This window comes from Cherax quadricarinatus, chromosome 4, assembly GCF_038502225.1.
Source record: "Cherax quadricarinatus isolate ZL_2023a chromosome 4, ASM3850222v1, whole genome shotgun sequence".
Lineage (NCBI taxonomy): Eukaryota > Metazoa > Arthropoda > Malacostraca > Decapoda > Parastacidae > Cherax > Cherax quadricarinatus.
Window position 1 is genome coordinate 61,669,699 of NC_091295.1, and position 20,523 is coordinate 61,690,221.

The window sequence follows — 20,523 nt, forward strand, 5'->3', positions numbered from 1 at the left end:
TATACATTCTTCAGTTCTGCGAATTCGCCTGCATTAAAAGTGGCTGTTAGTGACTCAAGAAATCGTAATGACACGATTGTTGACGGCAGTGAAGGGACTTGAGCTAGAGTTCGTCACGGCCACGCTAGCTGGAGATTCGTCTGTAAAAACTTGCATTTGTGGTCACAATGGTGCCTGTGCTAACCTTCCTATGGTGTAGAAATATACCATACACTGAAAGGATATTATGAAGAAAACACAAGATGCAGCAAAGAAAAAACCTACTAGCAACACTCCAACGTATGCAGCAATCGCAAAAATACAAGCAGACACTACAAAATTACTTCAAGCATCTACTCAGCCCGCCTCCACCACCACCACTACCATCACTCCTCCAACATGTGACGTAACGAAGATTCACTACTGTCTACTATACGCTCATATGCAAAGCATGGCTGTACCTGGATCATTTAACTCTACCATCAACGAGTTATTTGCCTTCATTTACATTTCCAGCATCTCCACCTTCTGAAGAAATTCTCAAATTCACCAAAAACTTAATCGCCAACTCTTCTGCAGAAGTTCCATCAACACCACCAACTAGTGGCGTCAATCCAACAACGACCAATGAGAAGCCTCCACCGCCACCATCTCTCACTGAATCCAACCAATCAGAAGCCTTACCACCAGAAACATCTTCTAATTCGTCTACTGAAGTTGAAAACGAAGCAACACCACCTTCCTCTACTCCACCACCGCCTTCTCTACTTAGCTTACGTCGATTACCTGGAACACCATGGGTTAAACACAAAGTACTCATATTCTACACCACGAGGCTGTACCCTGCAAGCATGACTCGCCTAGAACTCATCCAACATCTCCAAGACAACACTGTATCGTACCAAAGCGAAGAAAGACCATTCCCTACCTACAACCAGATACTCCACCAACTCCAAACCAACGAATACTACTACAGCTCTCCCATAAGTGTGATACAACTATCTCGAAAACAATTTACCGCACTGATGAACGGTTTAAGACCATAACCAACTCATCCTGCTTGCTGCCTTCTGACACCCCCAGCTCCTACCGCTGCCTTCGCCATCCTCTCCTAGTGAGCCAAGCAATGACATCAGTCAAGCCTCTCTATCTACGTCTCCAGTACTTTTGTACCACATGTCCCAAAGTGGTTGGGGCACTTGCCTTGATTCCTCCTCTTCCCCTCCTCCCCATCCTTTTCCAGTTATTTCCATCCTTCCATATCCTTCTTCCTTCCCATCTTACGACAGCTCTCGTCGTCCTCGATTCGATTCGATTCGATTATTGTGGCTAGCTGGTCTAGTGGCTAACGCGACGGGCTGGAGTTTTGAGACTCTATGACCGCTGGTTCAATCCCGGCCGGGGTTATGGTTTGGCTGTTAGTGTACAGCAATATTCATCTTAGAGAATAATTGATCTAAGAGCATCATTCATTCGCTTGGCATCCTTGTATTCAGATGTTCTGGTTATGTCTTACTTCATCCTAACAAGTGAAAATGACGCATTAATGTCTCACTTCAACCTGACACAAGATAATGATGTCTGTTTCACTTCATCCTGACACGTGATACACATTTTAATGTCTCGCTTCCTCCTGACATGTTATAAATGAAGTCTTAATGTCTCACTTCCTCCTGACACGTGATAAACGTCGTCTTCATGTCCTGCTTCCTCCTGACATGTGATAAAATGACGTCTTAATGTCTTGCTTCCTCCTCTCCTCCTGACACGTGATAAATGACGTCTTAATGTCTCGCTTCCTCCTGACACGTGATAAATGACGTCTTAATGTCTCACTTCCTCCTGACACGTGATAAATAAAAGTCTTAATGTTTCATTTTGTAAGTAACAAGGATTGCTAACTCACAAAGTATACCCCTCCCGCCCTTCCCAGTGATTCATAAGGTTTCTCGTCAATGCTCATAATGCTGAGTTCATGTTGGCAGCAGCTGCTCCAGCACAAGCGCCGCTGATGAAGGAGAATTCTTGGCCATAATGGTGCTAGGTAATGATGGATAGTCTGCAATACACTGGAGGAGGTGGAGGTCTTGGGAGGGGGAATGTAGTGGGAGAAAGAGGAGGGGTATGGGCGGTGATAGGTCGTGGGCAAGGACGGAGTGTGGTCATGGGGAGGATGGTGATGAAACGTGAGGAATCGTGTTGAGTGTGTTGTAGAAGCGTGGGGAGGTAGAGCGTGTGGTGTTGGATGTAGCGAGGGGGAAATGGTAGTGGTTGGTCGTGAGGGAAGGAAAGAATCGGTCGTGAGGGAAGGAAAGAATCGGTCGTGGAGAGGTAGTCAGGGTTGTTGTGGTGGGGAGGAAGAGTAATGAAGGTGGTGGAGGTGGAATAGAGGGATATGGTAGGTTGATGGGAAGGATGTGGATGAGATATATGATCTTGGGGTGGGAAGCGACTCAAGCATTGTAGGAGGTAGCTTTGTTATTTGTCAGAGGAGAATCATACGCTGACTCCGTTCGATGCTTCATTAAGAGGGCCTGAAAAATTGCCTCAGTGACTCGAGGCGAGAGACTGTGTCTTTGTGGAAAAAGAGCTATACATAAGCGTCTTTTCTCACATCTTGTCGGTATCACCATAACATTTTTCAGTGTCCGAGGAAGAACATTTCGGTCTATTGGACACCGAGCACACATATTTATTTTACAATAATGACGTATAAAAGGTACAAGTTGACGAATACAACACATGTTTAACACCTGGATATTTTTAGTGCCAAAACATATCGCTTGCACATCAAGATTTTTCAACACAGAGACGACTACTGAGTAGTCAAAACGTTTCAGCAATAGATGCCTATGTGTCGCACATGTGTCTTATTAAAATGTATAATGTGTGTGGGGGGGTATTATTGGGGCTGATATGATCTTAGGACTGGTCATTTACCGTAAGTCACATATCCATAGGAATGCAAGTAGTGGGTTTGGTTGGTTCCTGATGCAATGGTAGCAGTAGAGGTAGTAGTAGTAGTAGTAACGGCAATAGTAGCAGTAGTAATGATAATAGTAGTAGTAGTGGTAATAGTGGTAATAGTGGTAATAGTAGTAATAGTAGTAATAGTAGTAGTAGTAGTAATAGTAGTAGTAGTAGTAGTAGTGGTAATAGTATTAGTTGTGGTAGTAGTACTTGTAATATCAGCAGTGGTACTAGTGGTAAAAATAAAAGACTTCTTGGCAGGAATATCATCTGGCACTCTAGCAAGTGATGTATTAATGATCGTGTAGTAGTGTGTCGGCACTGCTGACATTTTTCTTCTGCTTCATACTAAATGATTTTCCCCGAGGCAAAATAACAAAGTTGCAGCTGATAAATAAGTATAGTGGAGTAGCTGCTGCCGGGGATGATTTTATATGACAGTAAAGAGAGTTTCTTTTTTATAAACTGTTGAAACATTACCGGGAAAGAACTGCCGTCTTCCTCAGCTCGTTTCAGAACCCAGGCCTAAGGTAGGCTAAGGTAGACACTCAACACCTGTTTAAAGCCAGTTTAACAGCGTCTTCACCCGCCCAGCTTTAAATCAGAGAATTTTGGATGTGAGCAACCTGTATGGGGTAATGTCGATTAGGTTATGATGTGGTAGATAATTAGGTTGGTCTTGTGAATAAATGGAATTTAGATGATCAAGTAGGGTTGGAAACGGGGGTTAAGGTAGTGGATAAGGAGGATTTGGGATGATAGACAAGGACAGGGCTCGAAAAACTGGGTTAGGGTTGGCGGAGGGTTGAAAGTGGAGAAAAGAGATTCAGTTGGTAGTGTGACCAGTGGGACCCCTGTTACACAGGTGCTGTGTGACAGGGGACACAAAGCACCTGCTTGAGCTGAGAAAGGCGAGGGTAGCTTTAATTCCATGGATGAAGAGCCCTTCACCAGCATCAAGGAGGAACTCCCCATTAAAGGGATAGGGTGGGGTAGGGAGGAAACATTTTTTTTTTTTTTTTGAATGATTGCGCTGTTCTCCTGTTCTCTCCGTCACACTTACAAATGAACTCTTGCAGATTTCAGTAGTCAGAGCTTTGAGACAACAACAGAGTACAAATTCATTGTTTCAATAAATCCGCGAAAACCTGACTATCTTGAAATTAATGTATTTCATTGATACAAAAACAATACTGGTAAGTTAGATTTAGTGTAAAATTTGAAATATGTATACCATGTTTATTCGCCTAAATATTTCTATTAACGCAAAAGATAAAATTTTCGATTGATTAATACAGTAGTGGTTGTTTGACTAATGTGGATAAATTTTCTCCAGGAGGGGGGTATCAGCCCCTTTCAGCCCTGAGGGGCCCAGCCCTCTCAGAAGGGGCAAGCATCTTGTTTACTGCTACAGCAAGTAATTGATACCAGATGCAGTACCAGTATGCGAAGTGGTCAAGCGACCGCCGCTCCGTGCAAGACTCCAGTGTTGCAAAGTGTAATTTAATAAAAGACAGTCCATCTCTCACCTTAGCAGGACAATTAAGGAAAATCCTGCTCCCACTTTATTACCATGGTAAAGATAGTGTACATTGTTGTCTATGCTTAAGACAGCAAGAATCAAACATTCTGCTTTGCTTCATGGAGGAAGTGGCAAGGAAGAAAAAGTACTAGGTCAGCTTTTCCTTTATGTGCAAGGGGCAATGACGGTGTGGGGCATTGTGAGGTCAGATTACTTTTGACTCTACTGAGAGTCACACTGATGCCAGGATAACCAACAAAGAACACTGATCCGTGCATTAGTGTGAACAAAGTGTCTCACAAAACACAATAAACACTTAAGAGAAGTGTGATCAGCTTCTTCAGTGATAAGATTGTGAACAATAAAGACAAATCTTGTGGAACATAGTGTACCAGCGTGCGTATTCCTAGACTATGGAAGAAATGGACATCCAAGGACACTTCAGCTTCTATCAAGTCACTGATACCTGTCGAAGTTGTGAAGAACACCATAGCTCACGCTACAAGAGCAAGGTAGGTTACGAATTTCTTGTATGGGGGACTGCGCAGTTCACAAGGAGTTTGTAATCAGCCTGTAGTCGGCAGTGAGGTGCGGACTTTTGAGTCCACACAAGTAAGTTTGTCAGCAATCCGTGAATGAAATATGCTGACATAACACCCCCTAGGGGTAATTTATTGTTTACATATGATCTATTACAGCCCGTTGATAGGTGATCATGACAACAGTTCAAGACCTCATCTGCAGGGGCGGCTGTGTAGACGATTTGCTGTCTTTTATCAGCTAAGTATTCCCTATATTTAAAATTATAAACTTAGCTGGTAACCCATTTCTCAACATTTGGGTCGTGCTCGAACCGGATAAAGGCCACACTGTGTTCCATGTGTGTACATATAACCTACGAGCCAAGGTCTTTCGAAAAATGCTGTAAAACTAGTGTTTTACAATATAATCAGTATAAATGAGTCCCTCCAGACTCAATCACAGAGAATGGGCAGCCAAAAGAAAATGGGCGCTCACCCAGCGTTCACCCAACAAGAAAACGGGGGATGGCACCCGGCAACTACTGCTCCAAGTTAGAGAAACGCTGACTACAGCAACAACCCAACTGATGTTTAGTTTCTCTGAGTGTATATACACATAGTGTTTATAATGTTTATAGACAGAGATTAAGAGACAAGATTGTGTTAAAGTTTGTTTCTTATAGATATACCTGTTATATTAAAGGAGCTATATATATAAATTTAAGCTTTCATACACATTAACAGTGACATTTATATATGTGTAAGTAATATTCACGTGTGATTTACAGTTATACAATGACATTTATAGTGTATAGTGAATGAAGTGTATAACATCGTTATTTACGATTAATCATCGTGGTCAGGCTGACACAGCAAACTCAAGCCATAAACACCAGCCATATGTACTCTGTACCCTTCAGGGTCATTGACCCTGAGGTTAAGCTTAGTAGGTCAGTAGTGTCTGACTCGATTATTGCTGAATTAAGCATAACAAAAATTCAGCTGTTTATAGCAGTACAGTGTTTTTTTAAACACTCTAAGTGTGGTGCTAGAATTTTCAATATACCATTAAAATGGCTTGTTTGAAAACTCAGTTTCAGTCTTTACAGACTAAGATTACACAGTTAGAAAATCTAATTTCAGTCTGTATAGAATTAACTCGAGATACAAACATAGATTTTGATGATCTTTAGGTAAAATTTGAATTACTTAAACAACGTCTGGAAATAATTAATTCAAACTATACACATTATGAAAAAGATTTTCTTGAATCAGATCCATCTGAGGATGAAATTAAAAATGTTTTGGATACTTTTAGTAATGAACAATTAAGGTGGATAGGAGTACAGGCAATTTGCCGCAAAAATCTGTCACAGAGACCTACTGTAACTAGTGGTCAAACACCTGTTACTCCTCTAACAACAACAAGTGTACAATTACCAAGTTTACCTACCTTGTCATTACCTATTTTCCAAGGTCATAATTATGAAGAATTCATTAGTGGTTTTCAGTCTATAGTAAATTCACGAACTGACATAGATAAGATTGCTAAGTTCAATTATCTTAAATGTCTTGTGAAGGGAGAACCCTATGAACTGATTAAGTCATTTCCAGTGGTTAAAGGCAATTATCAAATAGCCTTATGTGTCTTAGCAGACAAGTACTTTGATGCTGACAAGGCCAGAGTTAGACATGCAGTCTTAATATCAAGCTTGAAGCCACCCAAACATTGTTTTTCAGACTTACAGGCATTTAGAATCACATTAGACAATAGTCTCAGATCTCTAGGTGCTAAATATGACCTAAGACAATGTGATTGGTTTATCAGTGGTATTGTACAGGATAAGTTGTCACCACAAACTATTGAACGATTAAATATTATGTTCAATAAACGCTATTTCACATGTGAAGAAATTAGCAATGGTTTACAAACAATAGTTTCATGCATGCAAGCAACGAGACAAGATGAAAAATCCACAAATCTCGTGGATAACAAACCTTCAACTCAGTATAAAAAGAGTATACCTACTCCCACTAAACCACAGAATGGGAAATCCCATATAGGCATTTATCAAGGTGTGAATAAAACAGACAGTAAACAAACTGTCACACATAAACGTACTCCAATATGTGTACTTTGCGATGGAACACATTGGGCACAGTATTGTATTCAATACACATCAATGGAGGCACGTAAACAACGTGTTCATCAGCTGAAAATGTGCATCAAGTGTTTAGGTGAACACAAGGGAGGTAAATGCTCACTGAAGAAGTGTTTTAAATGCAAGGGTATGCATCATACAGGATTATGCCCAAATACTTTTGCTGAACAACAGAAGACGTCCACAGAATCAGGAAGTCAACAAGCAACAGCATTAAATGTGAGAGATAAGTTTAAAGCAACAGCTCTCCCGATAGCTCGAGTTGAGTTATCTAATAAATCACACAAAATCAATGTGCTAACACTATTTGATCAAGGCTCAAAAGGTCCTTCATAAGAAGAACAGTGTTGCAGAAACTGAATAAACAACCCTATGCCAAAGTACAGTTAGATATAGCTGTTTTTTTCCACAATTCTGGTAAACAGACATATGACCTAGCCAGAATCACTGTTGGTCTAGGAAACAGGAAAATGACAGTAGAAGCTGTGGTAGTAAATGATTTGCCTAAGACTGTGCAGATCCAGGGATTAAAAGAAACAGTTGCAGCACTGAAAACAGCTAAGGTCAAGTTAGCCTGTCCTGACATACAGACGGACACTATTAGTCCAGTTGATTTAATCATTGGAAGTAATTATTATCACTGTTTTGTGCAAAATATAGTAAGTAAACATGATGTTCACTTGCTGAAAAGAGCAGGAGGCCACATGATATGTGGTCCCATTCCCTCTCAAAGTGGGAAAGAAACTGATATTGATTCAGTGGAAAATGTACTAATTACGAGAATAACCGCTGATCATGTACCACAGCAAAAATTATCATTACTGGAAGAAATGAATGAACCAGTTGATAAGTTGTGGGATTTAGATGCGATAGGTATTGATGTAAATAAACCAAGCCCACAAGAGTCTCAGACTTATAACCAGTACTGGGTTAGGTTACCATGGAAATTAAGTCCACCACATCTGCCTAGCAATTATCGCATGACTTTCGGACAAATGAAAGCACAAATACACGAGCTCAGGTAGAATCCAGAGCTACTAACTGTTTATAATAACATCATACAAGAACAGTTGGACAATAAATTCATTGAGGAAACAGTCGAAGATAAGTTGAAGACAGAAGCTCATTATCTCCCGCACCATGGAGTCAGAAAGGATTCTGAAACCACTCCACTACGTGTTGTATATAATTGCAGCGCACGTGCAAATAAAGATGTAGCAAGTCTTAATGACTGTCTGATGACCGGACCCTCACTAACTGAGAAGCTTGGAGACGTGCTTATGAAATTTCGCACAAACCTATATGCCTACACGGCTGATATTTCCAAGGCTTTCTTAAGAGTAGGACTACAAGAAATAGATAGAGATTACACTCGATTCTTGTGGCCTGAAAATCCACATGATCCTCAAAGTCCTGTGAAAACTTCTCGTTTCAAATCATTATTATTTGGTGCAACATCCTCTCCATTCTTACTAGAAGCTACTATAAATACACATTTGAAGAAATCTGAAAGTCCCTTCAAAGAAATCTTAAAGAAAAGTTTCTATGTGGACAATCTTCAAGGTAGTGTGAATAAAGAGGAGGATTTGAAATCCTTATACAGAGAAGCTAACAAGGAGACGAAAGAAGCAAATATGCCTCTAAGGATGTGGAATACAAATTCAATGCAATTAAGGGAACTTATCAAAGAAGATTTCCCTGAAACTGAAATTCCTGATTGCAACAATATGCTGGGACTTAATTGGAACACACAGGAAGATACTTTGAGTCTCAAAAGGATAAACAAGAAATCATGCAGTACACTCACTAAACGTAGTATACTGTCAGAGGTATCACAATGTTTTGATCCTCTAGGACTCGTCTCACCGATTACCATAAAAGGTAAAATACTTATGCAAGATGCATGGAAGCTCAAAATTGGATGGGATGAGACCTTGCCTCTAGAAATGAGTCAAGCATGGGATGAAATATCCAGGGAGTTTAAGCAACTTCATCAAATTAAATTTCCCAGACAAATAGGTCAAGAGGGAAACAAGTACACATTACATGTGTTCTGTGATGCGTCAACCAGAGGTTACGGCGCTGTAGCTTATATGAGTAATGATGAAGGAAGTATACTAATTACTTCAAAGGCCAGGGTAACACCCTTGAAGGTCAGAACAGTACCACAATTGGAACTGACAGCACTCTATGTAGGTACAAAATTAGCTGTCTATCTCAACAAAGTACTTGATCATCTCACTATTGAAAAAACCGTGATCTGGAGTGATAATGAAGCAGTTCTCCAGTGGTTAAGAAATAATAAGAGTAAGTTGGTCTATGTACAGAACAGAGTAGCAGAAATAAAAGAGATGCAGAGAGATTATCTCTTTCTCCACGTCTCTACCCAAGAGAATCCAGCTGACATGTTGTCACGTGGTGTCCCACTCAAGAAATTTCTGGAAACACAAGATAAATCCCCAAAGAAACCTCTCATGATTAATTCTTTAGGACTTTATCTCGACTCAGAAAAGATTATAAGATGTCGAGGAAGAATTCATAATTCTTCACTACCTAAAAAAGCCATACATCCAATATTGATCCCCAAGAATCATTGTCTAACAAAACTGATTGTTCAAAACGCCCACAGTAACGTGTTACATGGTGGGGTAGCTGACACACTTTGTCATATACGACAATCTTACTGGATATCTCAAGCTCGACAAAGTGTGAAAAAATAATTAAGGGACTGTATTACTTGTCGTCACTACGATATGCGAGTATGTCAGTATCCAGGTCCACCTCCATATCCCTCTAAAGAGTTTGTCATATCACTCCATTTGAGGTGAGAGGTGTAGATTACACTGGACCAATAATTTTAACCAAAACAGTTGACAAAGTTCCCATCAAGGTGTACATCTGTTTGTTCACTTGTGCTACAACTAGAGCAGTACATCTAGAAGTAGCCACTGACATGTCTGCTGAAACCTTTATCAAATTATTCAGAAGGTTTGCAGCCAGAAGGGCATGTCCCAGACTAATGATTTCAGACAATGCAACGAACTTTGTTGCTGGTGCTGCTTATATAAGCAAGATCTTTGATCAACCAGAAGTACAACAGATGTTGAATCAACGCAGTTGTCGTTGGAGATACATTCCTCCTAAATCTCCATGGCACGGCGGATTTTATGAAAGAATGATCGGCATTGTAAAACGTTGTTTAAGGAAGACTCTTCATCGTCAAAGAATCGACTTAGAAGAATTCCGTACAGTTGCGACTGAAACAGAAAATAGAGTCAACAACAGACCTCTAACTTATGTTACCGATGATCTGGACAATTTAGAAGTGTTAAGTCCATCTCATTTACTCCATGGCAGAAGGCTCGAACCTGTTCCTCCCATGAATGATAAAGAAATCAGAGAGGATCCTACTTATTTCGAACCTGAGCAACTCAGACGTAAATTCAAACACCTTAATAAAGTGATTGAACGTTGGGAGAAAATTTGGCGAGAAGACTATCTCACCTCATTGAGAGAACACTTCTATGGAGCTGGTGTTCCTGAAAATCATAAGTCCTTAAGAACTGGTGACATAGTGATTATTGACAATGATGGTCTGAGGTCTCAATGGCCACTTGGAAAAATTGTGACCATATATCCTGATGCAAATGGAATCATCAGGACAGTTGATGTTTTAAACAAAGGTGTAGTGAATACGCGGACAATAAATAAACTAGTGCCGTTAGAATTACAGTGTTGAAAATAAAATTAGTGATTCTCCAGAAACCACACAGACTAAAGCTGTTCAGAAAAGACAAGCAGCAGTGGTGGCGAGTGAGAAAATCAAATGAATGTTAAGTGGTTCACCTGCAGCGAACCTCCGCTGCCCACCAGTTTGGAGAAATTTTCTCCAGGAGGGGGGTATCAGTCCCCTTCAGCCCCCTTCAGCCCCTCTCAGGCCCTTTCAGCCCTGAGGGGCCCAGCCCTCTCAGAAGGGGAAAGCATCTTGTTTACTGCTACAGCAAGTAATTGATCCCAGATGCAGTACCAGTATGTGACATGGGCAAGCGACCGCTGCTCCGTGCAAGACTCCAGTGTTGCAAAGTATAATTTAATAAAAGACTGTCCATCTCTTACCTTAGCAGGACAATTAAGGAAAATCCTGCTCCCACTTTATTACCATGGTAAAGATCGTATACATTGTTGTTTATGTTTAAGACAGCAAGAATAAAACATTCTGCTTTGCTTCATGGAGGAAGTGGCAAGGAAGAAAAAGTACTAGGTTAGCTTTTCCTTTATGTGCAAGGGGCAATGACGTCGTGGGGCGTTGTGAGGTCAGATTACTTTTGACTCTGCTGAGAGTCACACTGACGCCAGGATAACCAACAAAGAACACTGATCCGTGCGTTAGTGTGAACAAAGTGTCTCACAAAACACAATAAACACTTAATAGAAGTGTGATCAGCTTCTTCACTGATAAGATAGTGAACAATAAAGACAAATCTTGTGGAACCTAGTGTACCAGTGTGAGTATTCCTAGACTATGGAAGATGTGGAGATCCAAGAACACTTCAGCTTCTATCAAGTCACCGATACCTGTCGAAGGTGTGAAGAACACCATAGCTCACGCTACAAGAGCAAGGTAGGTTACGAATTTCTTGTAGTATGGGGGACTGCGCAGTTCTTGAGTTGCAAGGAGTTTGTAATCAACCTATAGTCAGGAGTGAGGTGCGGACTTTTGAGTCCACACAAGTAAGTTTGTCAGCAATCCGTGAATGAAATATGCTGACATAACACCCCCTAGGGGTAATTTATTGTTTACATAATATGATCTATTACAGCCTCTTGAGAGATGATCATGACAACAATTCAAGACCTCGTCTGCAGGGGCGGCTGTGTAGACGATTTGCTGTCTTTTATCAGCTAAGTATTCCCTATATTTAAAATTATAAACTTACCTGGTAACCCATTTCTCAACAACTAATTTCCCATAATTTACACAGCAGTTACAAGGGATGAACGAATGGAATCTGTGTCACATTCCATCACATAGGAGTCACTGAGTCCCTTAGTGGGGGTAAAGGGTTACTTTGAATTTTCAGGGTAGTGGGAATTGGAGGGGGAGGGGACTGGCCAAACTATCGCTATGCATAATTCTGGCGTGCGTGGTGTATTGAACGAGCGCACGTAGCCAGCTGCAATATACATTGGCCCACTTGGTGTAATAAAGTATGGTTGAGTGTTGCGCCCGCTGTTACTGCACCAGCAACACACATGTTATAGTGGCAGTAGTAAATGGTGTACTTGTATTACGTTTCTGGGTGTTCCTGGGGTTTTTATTGTCTAATAAAAACGAACAACTGATAATATGTACTAGTGTGAAAAATGAGATCTGTGAAAAGAATAACATAACAGAAATACCTAAGCGCTTTTGTGGGTTTCTTTGGAGGCACGAGAACAGTTAACTCGAAGATGTGTGTGTGTACATGGACAAATATGTGTGTGTGTGTTACCACACACGAAGATGTGATTCCTTCTGCTATTTTTTCACCGATATTTTTTTCAATCATTTAGTCACGCGATCTATAATATATATATATATATATATATATATATATATATATATATATATATATATATATATATATATATATATATATATATATATATATATATATATATATATACAGTTAGTTTTTAGGTGGTATGCTAGCGCACACTCCAGGTGTTTAGTTCTCATCTCTTCTTCATTGTCCTTCTATTTAATCTTTACCTCTTCCTCTTGTAGCTTGATAACTACTCTTAACATTGGATTAGATTAGATTTTGCCACCGAAGATGCTAGTTTATTGTATACCCCTAATGCATCCTGTGGATGTTAATTAACGTATGAGCATATGGATATACAAAAGGCCTAGGAACTAGGCCCATAAACGGTTTCCAAGAGTACTACTGGATGTATATCTTTAGTTCACTTATCCTTTACAAGCAAATTTAGGAAATTTGCTTAATGTATCTGGTATCTTATTTTCATTAATAAGATATCTCGATATGTCACATTGGTAATTATAATGTATCTCTCTATATTCCTCAGTAAGTGGACAATTAGGCGCAGTGTTCAGGAGAGTGACCATAGGGCTCGTCATATATATACTTTGCATTTGGTTTGATCATCTCATGTGTTTCCATACTGTCAGAAGTACTTGTAACCAAGCCTAAGCCTGACCACATCATCAGTCAGTCTATTTACATTGCAAGTTGCTCTATAAAAGCACTTATCTATGTTTATGTTATCATAATGGGTTAGAGATGCACTCAGGCTTTTAACTGCATTCATATAACATCCAGTTTCATTGTTTACTTCTCTTCTAGTATTATTTCTAATGCTAGACACAGACACAGTTATGTTCTACTTTCTCCTTTAGAAGAATAGCTAACGTATCGGTCTTATCATGCTGGAGTAATCCAATGTGTGATGGAATTCATTACAATTGTACATTAATTTCTTTCCCTGATTTTTAGTATGTGTACCTGGCACCTCCGTTGCGCATGTGTAGTTTAAGCCTACATGGCTAGTTTTTATAGTTTCCACCAGAGGGCAAGCCCGGTGGGCATACCACTTCAGTCCGCATCACCCTGCCTCACTCTCACTTGGCGTCCAGGCATCATAGAGTCAACAGGCCTACTCCTCTCTCCCTCGCTGAGCATGACCCTCCTGGGCCCGGACAACTTAAACACACTGCCTGTGTACCCACGATCTCGCAAATAAAGCAAGAAGGCTCCAAAGCCTTATCATTGCTCCCAGCTTGCACAACATGACGTAATATTCTAGAAAACATTGGTGACAGCGGCGATCGCAGCAGTTGTGTTGCCCTGGGAGAGAGAGGAAGAAAGAAACATGAAGTTGTCTTCACTTCATCTCCCCATGCAAGAAGCATCTGTCTCTCAATGATCCAGACACAGGTACAAGCAGGATCTAGGCCAAAATTTGCCGAATTTCTTCGAGAAATAAAAGTGGCGTCACCTGGAATTTCGCAGATCCCCACGCTGTTTCTAAGTCACGTGTTCAGCGTCACTTCTATGTTTCTACTGTTTTTGTTCAGCTCAGCATGGCTGTTTCAGCAAGTCAGAGGTGAGTGTGTGGTGATTTCTGTGCCCAATGTGGTAGAATCTGCACTAAGAGTATGTGCTGTGCTGTTTCTCTGTGAAATCAGTAAGAATTCTTTGCCAGAGCTGTGTATCCGAGTGACCCAAGCCACATGCTGCCCGGCATCACCTATGATGTTACCATGCTGCCCGCATCACTCCCCCGACATCACCCACGATGCTGCCCGGCGTCACCTCCCGAAGTCACCATGCTGCCCAACGTCACTCCAGGACGTCACCTCGCGACATCACCCTGGACGTCTGCCTGACGTCACCTCGCAATGTCACCCCATGATTTCCCTCCTGATGTCATGCTTGACATCACATGTCACTTCCAGTGTTCTAGTTTCACTGTGAGCAAATCGTTTCAGTGTTGTCGAGAAGACTGAGAGAAGATATATGTCACATGTTAATTTCCTTTCAGTGTTCTCACATGTTCGTGTATGGCTTAGTGTCGAGTTTTGTGCAGAAAAGCGTCATTTGCTAGTGTAAGCCATGTTGCACCGCAAGTGCAGTAGGTGTGTGCAAGTTTTCTGTGTGTCCCGATATATGGTCTGTGCCCAGACCACTGTGTAGCACCCATGTATTACACCCTTGACCATTGACAGCTGACATTGGTCAGTCCTGGCATCAGTTACGAGCATCAGAGCCACTTGTACAGAAAGCTCTTTATGTTCACTGCTCCCAGGTTACATTCAACCGCAGTACGTTGCATGCTGCTACGACTCCCAGATGTTTTGCCCAGATGTTTCGCCTGAGTCGTTTCTGCCACGACTCACTCCACACTCATCGGCAGTGACAGCCCCATCGACAGTACCAGTCGAGAAATATCCTCCTGAGTCGCTTGCCAGAGGAAGTCCTGCCCTGTTGCCGAGTACTGACGACGCTTCACTTGAGGGCATCAGCAGGTTGTGCCCCAGATTGAGTGAACCCTGCAGTGACTACCACAGTGATTGCTTTGCTGTTCCAGAGGAGACCGTACCCTGTTACGTCACAGCTGAGCCGCAGCAATGTCTCCTGTGTTGCAGTATATATATGTTTATTATGTGTTTTGTGCTCTGTTCCTGCGGGACAGTGACGAAGATTTTTTTTTCGACCAGTCATGGTCGAGGACGACCATAGGTAGGTGGCCGAGCAAAATGTAGACTAAGCCTACATGGCAAGTTTTTATAGTTGCCACCTGAGGTCAAGCCTGCTGGGCATGCCACTTCAACCTACATCACCCTTCCCTGCTCTCACTTGGCGTCCAGGCATCATATAGTCAACAGGCCTACTCTTCTCTCCCTCGCCATGAATGGCCCTCCTGGGCCGGGGCAACTTTAACACACTGCCTATGTCCCCACGATCCCGTAAATAAAGTAAGAAGCCTCCAAAGCCTTATCATTGCTCCCAGCTTGTACAACACGACGTAATATTCTAGAAAACACATGTTGTTAGGGTCATTATGTGAGTCATGAGCCTCTATATTGTACTGGTTTTCATGTCTCTACCTCGTAAGTCATTTTATCTATCCTCTTCTGCATTACTATGTACCACATAGTCTCCAGCTCTCCAGCATGATGTCTATTTGATGTCTATTTCTACTTTCCTCTTTCCTTCCAGCTTCCATATCTCCTTCATCCTTTTCTACACACTGCCTTCTCTATCATCTTTCTTCTATAATTTATCAATTTACCCCTATATATATATATATATATATATATATATATATATATATATATATATATATATATATATATATATATATATATATATATATGCATATTTTGAAATCACCTGTTTACTGTGATCTTATTGCATATATATATATATATATATATATATATATATATATATATATATATATATATATATATATATATATATATATATATATATATATATATATATACATGTATAAATATACACATGTATATATATATTTTTATTATTAACACACTGGCCGATTCCCACCAAGGCAGGGTGGCCCGAAAAAGAAAAACTTTCACCATCATTCACTCCATCACTGTCTTGCCAGAAGGGTGCTTTACACTACAGTTTTTAAACTGCAACATTAACACCCCTCCTTCAGAGTGCAGGCACTGTACTTCCCATCTCCGGCCTGCCGGTTTCCCTGAATCCCTTCATATAATTACTTTCCTTACACTCCAACAGCACGTCAAGTATTAAAAACCATTTGTCTCCATTCACTCCTATCAAACACGCTCACGCATGCCTGCTGGAAGTCCATGCCCCTCGCACACAAAACCTGCTTTACCCCTTCCTTCCAACCTTTATTAGGCCGAACCCTACCCCGCCTTCCTTCCACTACAGACTGATACACTCTTGAAGTCATTCTGTTTCGCTCCATTCTCTCTACATGTCTTAACCACCTCAACAACCTTTCCTCAGCCCTCTGGACAACAGTTTTGGCTATCTCGCACCTCCTCCTAACTTCCAAACTACGAATTCTCTGCATTATATTCACACCACACATTGCCCTCAGACATGCCATCTTCACTGCCTCCAGCCTTCTCCTCGCTGCAACATTCATCAGCCATGCTTCAAACCCATACAGGAGCATTGGTAAAACTATACTCTCATACATTCCCCTCTTTGCTTCAAAGGACAAAGTTCTTTGTCTCCACAGACTCCTAAGTGCACCAATCACCCTTTTCCCCTCACAAATTCTATGATTCCCCTCATCTTTCATAGACCCATCCGCTGACACGTCCACTCCCAAATATCTGAACACATTCGCCTCCTCTGTACTCTCTCCCTCCAATCTGATATCCAATCTTTCATCACCTAATCTTTTTGTTAACCTCATAACCTTACTCTTTCCTGTATTCACTTTCAATTTTCTTCTTTTACGTACTCTACCAAATTCATCCACCAACCTCTGCAACTTCTCTTCAGAATCACCCAAGAGCACAGTGTCATCAGCAAAGAGCAACTGTGACAACTCCCACTTTATGTGTGATTCTTTATCTTTTAAACTCCACGCCTCTTGCCAAGACCCTCGCATTTACTTCTCTTACAACCCCATCTATAAATATATTAAACAACCACGGTGACATCACACATCCTTGTCTAAGGCCTACTTTTACTGGGAAATAATCTCCCTTTTTCCTACATACTCTAACTTGAGCCTCACTATCCCCGTAAAGACTCTTCACTGCTTTCAGTAACCAACCTCCTATACCATACATCTGCAACATCTGCCACATTGCCCCCCTATCCACCCTGGCATACGCCCTTTCCAAATCCAGAAATGCCACAAAAACCTCTTTAGCCTTATCTAAATGTTGTTCACTTATATGTTTCACTGTAAACACCTGGTCCACACACACCCTACCTTTCCTAAAGCCTCCTTGTTCATCTGCTATCCTATTCTCCGTCTTACTCTTAATTCTTTCAATAATAACTCTACCATACACTGTACCAGGTATACTCTACAGACTTATCCCCCTATAATTTTTGCACTCTCTTTTGTCCCCTTTGCCTTTATACAAAGGAACTATGCATGCTCTCTGCCTATCCCTAGGTACCTTACCCTCTTCCATACATTTATTAAATAAAAGCACCAACCTCTCCAAAACTATATCCCCACCTGCTTTTAACATTTCTATCTTTATCCCATCAATCCCAGCTGCCTTACCCCCTTTCATTTTACTTACTGCATCACAAACTTCCCCCACACTCACAACTCGCTCTTCGTCACTCCTACAAGATGTTATTCCTCCTTGCCCTATACACGAAATCACAGCTTCCCTATCTTCACCAGCATTCAACAATTCCTCAAAATATTACCTCCATCTTCCCAATACCTCTAATTCTCCATTTAATAACTCTCCTCTCCTATTTTTAACTGACAAATCCATTTGTTCTCTAGGCTTTCTTAACTTGTTAATCTCACTCCAAAACTTTTTCTTATTTTCAACAAAATTTGTTGATAACATCTTACGCATTCTCTCATTTGCTCTCTTTTTACATTGTTTCACCACTCTCTTACCCTCTCTCTTTTTCTCCATATACTCTTGCCTCCTTGCATCACTTCTACTTTGTAAAAACTTCTCATTTGCTAACTTTTTCTCCCTTACTACTCTCTTTACATCATCATTCCACCAATCGCTCCTCTTCCCTCCCACACCCACTTTCCTGTAACCACAAACTTCTGCTGAACACTCTAACACTACATTACATATATATTTCTATATATATATATATATATATATATATATATATATATATATATATATATATATATATATATATATATATATATATATACATATATATATATATATATATTTATGTATATATATAATATTATGCAAAACAACACTGTGAAATAGTTAAATTTCAAGCGCTTTCGTAACTACTCATATTGTCAATGGCAATGTGAGTAGTCACGAAAGCGCTTGGAATTTCACTACTCTTTCACAGTGGTTGTTTTGTTTCGCATATTTTAAAATCACCTGTTTACTGTGATCTTATTGCATATAATATAATATATATATATATATATATATATATATATATATATATAACAGGGATATCTTGCTACTCCTACTTACACTTTGGTCACACTTCACAGACACGCACATGCATATATATATATACATACATCTAGGTTTTTTTCCTTTTTCTAAATAGCTCTTGTTCTTTTTTATTTCTTCTATTGTCCATGGGGAAGTGGAAAAGAATCTTTCCTCCGTAAGCCATGCGTGTCGTATGAGACGACTAAAATGCCGGGAGCAATGGGCTAGTAACCCCTTCTCCTGTATACAATTACTAAAAAAGAGAAGAAGAAAAACTTTATAAAACTGGGTTGCTTAAATGTGCGTGGATGTAGTGCGGATGACAAGAAACAGATGATTGCTGATGTTATGAATGAAAAGAAGTTGGATGTCCTGGCCCTAAGCGAAACAAAGCTGAAGGGGGTAGGAGAGTTTCAGTGGGGGGAAATAAATGGGATTAAATCTGGAGTATCTGAGAGAGTTAGAGCAAAGGAAGGGGTAGCAGTAATGTTAAATGATCAGTTATGGAAGGAGAAAAGAGAATATGAATGTGTAAATTCAAGAATTATGTGGATTAAAGTAAAGGTTGGATGCGAGAAGTGGGTCATAATAAGCGTGTATGCACCTGGAGAAGAGAGGAATGCAGAGGAGAGAGAGAGATTTTGGGAGATGTTAAGTGAATGTATAGGAGCCTTTGAACCAAGTGAGAGAGTAATTGTGGTAGGGGACTTGAATGCTAAAGTAGGAGAAACTTTTAGAGAGGGTGTGGTAGGTAAGTTTGGGGTGCCAGGTGTAAATGATAAATGGGAGCCCTTTGATTGAACTTTGTATAGAAAGGGGTTTAGTTATAGGTAATACATATTTTAAGAAAAAGAGGATAAATAAGTATACACGATATGATGTAGGGCGAAATGACAGTAGTTTGTTGGATTATGTATTGGTAGATAAAAGACTGTTGAGTAGACTTCAGGATGTACATGTTTATAGAGGGGCCACAGATATATCAGATCACTTTCTAGTTGTAGCTACACTGAGAGTAAAAGGTAGATGGGATACAAGGAGAATAGAAGCATCAGGGAAGAGAGAGGTGAAGGTTTATAAACTAAAAGAGGAGGCAGTTAGGGTAAGATATAAACAGCTATTGGAGGATAGATGGGCTAATGAGAGCATAGGCAATGGGGTCGAAGAGGTATGGGGTAGGTTTAAAAATGTAGTGTTAGAGTGTTCAGCAGAAGTTTGTGTTTACAGGAAAGTGGGTGCAGGAGGGAAGAGGAGCGATTGGTGGAATGATGATGTAAAGAGAGTAGTAAGGGAGAAAAAGTTAGCATATGAGAAGTTTTTACAAAGTAGAAGTGATGCAAGGAGGGAAGAGTATATGGAGAAAAAGAGAGAAGTTAAGAGAGTGGTGAAGCAATGTAAAAAGAGAGCAAATGAGAGAGTGGGTGAGATGTTATCAACAAATTTTGTTGAAAATAAGAAAAAGTTTTGGAGTGAGATTAACAAGTTAAGAAAGCCTAGAGAACAAATGGATTTGTCAGTTAAAAATAGGAGAGGAGAGTTATTAAATGGAGAGTTAGAGGTATTGGGAAGATGGAGGAATATTTTGAGGAATTGTTAAATGTTGATGAAGATAGGGAAGCTGTGATTTCGTGTATAGGGCAAGGAGGAATAACATCTTGTAGGAGTGAGGAAGAGCCAGTTGTGAGTGTGGGGGAAGTTCGTGAGGCAGTAGGTAAAATGAAA